The sequence below is a fragment of the Cetorhinus maximus genome, chromosome 13 (assembly GCF_964194155.1).
Source record: "Cetorhinus maximus chromosome 13, sCetMax3.hap1.1, whole genome shotgun sequence".
Classification (NCBI taxonomy): domain Eukaryota; kingdom Metazoa; phylum Chordata; class Chondrichthyes; order Lamniformes; family Cetorhinidae; genus Cetorhinus; species Cetorhinus maximus.
This window is the reverse complement of record NC_135891.1, coordinates 121,010,187-121,016,374: the sequence shown is the minus strand read 5'-3', so window position 1 is coordinate 121,016,374 and position 6,188 is coordinate 121,010,187.

The following is a 6,188-nucleotide window of genomic DNA, read 5'->3' as shown; positions in this document are numbered from 1 at the left end:
GTCACTGTTTATTCATTGTAAGAGTCATTCACTGTGTTCCTGTACACGGTCACTGTTTATTCCTGGTTAGGATCACTCACTGTCTAACTGTAGAGTCACTGTTTATTCAGAAGGGTAATGGTCACTCACTGTGTAACTGCACAGAGTCACTGTTTATTCAGGGTAAGGGTCACTCACTGTCTAAATGTATAGAGTCACTGTTTGTTCAGGATAAGGGTCATTCAGTGTGTAATTGCACAGAGTCACTGTTTATTCAGGGTAAGGATCACTCACTGTGTAACTGTACAGAGTCACTGTTTATTCAGGGTAAGGATCACTCACTGTGTAACTGTACAGAGTCACTGTTTATTCAGAGTAAGGATCACTCACTGTGTAACTGTACAGAGTCATTGTTTATTCAGGGTAAGAGTCACCCACTGTGTAATTGTACAGAGTCACTGTTTATTCAGGGTAAGGATCCCTTACTGTGTAACTGTACAGAGTCACTGTTTATTCATGGTAAGGATCACTCACTGTGGAACTGTACAGAGCCACTGTTTATTCAGGGTACGATCACTCACTGCGTAACTGTACAGTCACTGTTTATTCAGGGTAAGGGTCACTCACTGTGTAACTGTACAGAGTTACTGTTTATTCAGGATGACCATCACACATTTTGTAACTGTACAGGGTCACTTTTTATTCAGGGTAAGGGTCATTCACTGTGTTACTGTGCAGGGTCACTGTTTATTCATGGTTAGGATCACTCACTGTGTAACTGTAGAGTCACTTTTTATTCAGGATAATGATCATTCACTGTGCAACTGTACAGATTCGTTGTTTATTCAGCAGGGTGTAAGGGTCATTCACTGTGTCACTGTCCAGGGTCACTGTTTATTCCTGGTTAGGATCAATCTGTCTAACTGTAGAGTCACTGTTTATTCAGAAGGGTAAGTGTCACTCACTGTGTAACTGCACAGAGTCACTGTCTATTCAGGGTAAGGATCACTCACTGTGTAACTGTACAGACTCACTGTTTATTCAAGTCATCAATCACTCATTGTCTAACTGTGCAGAGTCACTGTTTATTCAGAGGAAGGATCACTCACTGTGTAACTGTACAGAGTCACTGTCTATTCAGGGTAAGGATCACTCACTGTGTAACTGTACAGACTCACTGTTTATTCAAGTCATCAATCACTCATTGTCTAACTGTACAGAGTCACTGTTTATTCAGGGCAAGGGATACCCACGGTGGAACTGTGCAGAGTTACTGTTTATTCAGGGTAAGGGTCACTCACTGTCTAAATGTATAGAGTCACTGTTTATTCAGGGTAAGGATCACTCACTGTGGAACTCTTCAGAGTCACTGTTTATTCAGGTGAAGGGTCACCCACTGTGCAACTGTGCAGTCTCACTGTTTATTCTGGGTAAGGATCACCCACTGTGCAACGGCACAGGATCACTGGTGATTCACGGTAAGGCTCACTCACTGTGTAATTGTGCAGAGTCACTAATTATTCAGAGTAAGGATCACTCACTGTGTAAATGTACAGATTCACTGTTTATTCGGGGTAAGGGTCAACCGCTGTGCAACTGTACAGAGTCACTGTTTTTCAGGGAAAGGGTGACTCACTGCGTAACTGTAGAGTCGCTGTTTATTCAGGGTAGGGGTCACTCATTGAGTAACTGTACAGAGTCACTGTTTATTCAGGGTGAGGATCACTCACTGTAACTTTGGAGTCGCAGTTTATTCAGGGTAATGGTCACTCACTGCGTAACTGCACAGAGTCAATGTTTATTCATGCTTAGGATCACTTAATATGTAACTGTACCGAGTCACTGTTGATTCAGTGTATGGAACACTCACTATGTAACTGTACAGAGTCACTGTTTATTTAGTGTAAGGATCACTCACTGTAACTGTACAGAGTCACTGTTTATTCAAAAGGGTGAGGGTCACTCACTGTGTAACTGCACAGAGTCACTGTTTATTCAGGGTAAGGGTAATTCACTGTGTAACTGTACAAAGGCGCTGTTTATTCAGGGTAAGGGTCACTCACTGTGTTACTGTACAGGGTCACTGTTTATTCAGGGTGAGGATCACTCACTGTAACTTTGGAGTCGCAGTTTATTCAGGGTAATGGTCACTCACTGCGTAACTGCACAGAGTCAATGTTTATTCATGCTTAGGATCACTTAATATGTAACTGTACCGAGTCACTGTTGATTCAGTGTATGGAACACTCACTATGTAACTGTACAGAGTCACTGTTTATTTAGTGTAAGGATCACTCACTGTAACTGTACAGAGTCACTGTTTATTCAAAAGGGTGAGGGTCACTCACTGTGTAACTGCACAGAGTCACTGTTTATTCAGGGTAAGGGTAATTCACTGTGTAACTGTACAAAGGCGCTGTTTATTCAGGGTAAGGGTCACTCACTGTGTAACTGTACAGGGTCACTGTTTATTCAGGGTAAGGATCACTGACTGTGTAACTGTACAGAGTCACTATTTATTCAGGATAAGGGTCATTCACTGTGTTACTGTACAGGGTCACTGTTTATTCATGGTTAGGATTACTCACTGTCTAACAGTAGAGTCACTGTTTATTCAGAAGGGTAAGGGTCACTCACTGTGTAACTGTACAGGGTCACTATTTATTCAGCGTAAGGATCACTCACTGTGTAACTGTACAGAGTCACTGTTTATACAGGGTAAGGATCACTCACTGTGTAACTGTACAGAGTCACTATTTATTCAGGGTAAGGGTCATTCACTGTGTTACTGTACAGGGTCACTGTTTATTCAGGGTGAGGATCACTCACTGTGTAACTGTAGAGTCGCTGTTTATTCAGGGTAATGGTCACTCACTGTGTAACTGTACAGAGTCACTGTTGATTCAGGGTATGGAACACTCACTATGTAACTGTACAGAGTCACTGTTTATTTAGTGTAAGGATCACTCACTGTAACTGTATAGTGTCACTGTTTATTCAAAAGGGTGAGGGTCACTCACTGTGTAACTGCACAGAATCACTGTTTATTCAGGGTAAGGGTAATTCACCGTGTAACTGTACAGAGTCAATGTTTATTCAGGGTAAGGGTAATTCACTGTGTAACTGTACAGCGTCACTGTTTATTCAGTATCGTTGTCACTCACTGTGTAACTGTACAGAGTCAGTGTTTATTCATGGTAAGGGTCACTCACTGAGTAACTGTACAGAGTCACTGTTTATTCAGGGTAAGGATCACTCACTGTGCAACTGCACAGAGTCACTGTTTATTCAGGGTAAGGGTCACTCGCTGTGCAACTGTACAGAGTCACTGTTTATTCATGGTAAGGGTCACTCACTGAGTAACTGTACAGAGTCACTGTTTATTCAGGGTAAGGATCACTCACTGTGCAACTGTACAGAGTCACTGTTTATTCAGGGTTAGGTTCATTCACTGTGTAACTGCATAGGGTAACTTGTTTCACGGCAATGATCACTCACTGTGTAATTGTACAGAGTCACTAATTATTCAGAGTAAGGATGACTCACTGTGTAACTGTACAGGATCATTGTTTATTCAGGGTAAGGGTCATTCACTGTGTTACTGTACAGAGTCACTGTTTATTCATGGTTAGGATCACTCACTGTGTAACTGTAGAGTCACAGTTTATTCATGGTAATGATCATTCACTGTGCAACTGTACAAAGTCATTGTTTATTCAGCAGGGTGTGAGGGTCATTCAGTGTGTCACTGTCCAGGGTCACTGTTTATTCATGGTTAGGATCACTCACTGTCTACCTGTAGAGTCACTGTTTATTCAGAAGGGTAAGGGTCACTCACTGTGTAACTGCACAGAGTCACTGTTTATTCAGGGTAAGGGTAATTCACTGTGTAACTGTACAGCATCACTGTTTATTCAGTATCGTGGCCACTCACTGTGTAACTGCACATAGTCATTGTTTATTCAGGGTAAGGATTGCTCAGTGTAACTGTACAGAGTCACTGTTTATTCAGGGTAAGGGTCACTCACTAAGTAACTGTACAGAGTCACTGTTTATTCAGGGTAAGGGTCACTCACTAAGTAACTGTACAGAGTCACTGTTTATTCAGGGTAAGGATCACTCACTGTGTAACTGTACAGAGTGACTGTTTATTCAGGGTAAGGATCACTCACTGTGTAACTGTACAGAGTCACTGTTTATTCAGGGTAAGGGTCACTCACTGTGTAACTGTACAGAGTCACTGTTTATTGAGGGTAAGGATCACTCATTGTGTAACTGTACAGAGTCACTGTTTATTCAGGGTAAGGATCACCCACTGTGTAACTGTACAGAGTCACTGTTTATTCAGGGTAAGGGACACTCACTGTGTAACTGTACAGAGTCACTGTTTATTGAGGGTAAGGATCACTCATTGTGTAACTGTACAGAGTCACTGTTTATTCAGGGTAAGGATCACCCACTGTGTAACTGTACAGAGTCACTGTTTATTCAGGGTAAGGGACACTCACTGTGTAACTGTACAGAGTCACTGTTTATTCATGGTAAGGATCACTCACTGTGGAACTGTCCAGAGACACTGTTTATTCAGGGTAAGGATCACTCACATTGCAACTGTACAGAGTCACTGTTTATTCAGGGTAAGGGTCACTCACTGTGTAACTGTACAGAGTCACTGTTTATTGAGGGTAAGGATCACTCATTGTGTAACTGTACAGAGTCACTGTTTATTCAGGGTAAGGATCACCCACTGTGTAACTGTACAGAGTCACTGTTTATTCAGGGTAAGGGACACTCACTGTGTAACTGTACAGAGTCACTGTTTATTGAGGGTAAGGATCACTCATTGTGTAACTGTACAGAGTCACTGTTTATTCAGGGTAAGGATCACCCACTGTGTAACTGTACAGAGTCACTGTTTATTCAGGGTAAGGGACACTCACTGTGTAACTGTACAGAGTCACTGTTTATTCATGGTAAGGATCACTCACTGTGGAACTGTCCAGAGACACTGTTTATTCAGGGTAAGGATCACTCACATTGCAACTGTACAGAGTCACTGTTTATTCAGGGTAACGTTCATTCACTGTGTAACTGCACAGGGTCACTGTTTATTCCGGGTAAGGATCACTCACTGTGTAATTGTACAGAGTCACTAATTATTCAGAGTAAGGATGACTCACTGTGTAACTGTACAGGGTCACTTGATTCAGGGTAAGGACCAGTCATAGTGTAACAGTACAGAATCATTGTTTATTCAGGGTCGGGGTCACTCATTGAGTACCTGTGCAGAGTCACTAATCATTCAGAGTAAGGATCACTCACTGTGTAACTGTACAGATTCACTGTTTATTCGGGGTAAGGGTCAACCGCTGTGCAACTGTGCAGAGTCACTGTTTTTCAGGGAAAGGGTCACTCACTGCGTAACTGCGCAGAATCAATGTTTATTCATGCTTAGGATCACTTAATATGTAACTGTACCGAGTCACTGTTGATTCAGGGTATGGAACACTCACTATGTAACTGTACAGAGTCACTGTTTATTGAGTGTAAGGATCACTCACTGTAACTGTATAGTGTCACTGTTTATTCAAAAGGGTGAGGGTCACTCACTGTGTAACTGCACAGAATCACTGTTTATTCAGGGTAGGGGTCACTCATTGAGTAACTGTGCAGAGTCACTGTTTATTCAGGGTAAGGATCACTCTGTGTAACTGTACAGAGTCACTCTTCATACAGATTAAGTATCTCTCACTGCATAACTGTACGGAGTCACTGTTTATTCATGGTAAGGATCACTCACTGTGGATCTGTCCAGTGTCACTGTTTATTCAGGGTAAGAATCACTCACTGTGGAACTGTCGAGTCGCTGTTTACTCAGGGTAAGGGTCACTCACTGTGTAACTGTACAGAGTCACTGTTTATTCAGGGGAAGGGTCACCAACTGTGCAGAGTCACTGTTTATTCAGGGTAAGGAACACTCACTGTGTAACTGTACAGAGTCACTGTTTATTCAGGGTAAGGGTCACTCACTGTGTAACTGCACAATGTCACTGTTTATTCAGGGTAACGATCACTCATTGTGAAACTGTACAGAGTCACTGTTTTTTAAGGCAAGGGTCACTCACTGTGGAACTGTCCAGAGTCACTGTTTATTCCGGGTAAGGATCACCCACTGTGTAACTGCACAGGGTCACTGTCGTTTCATGGCA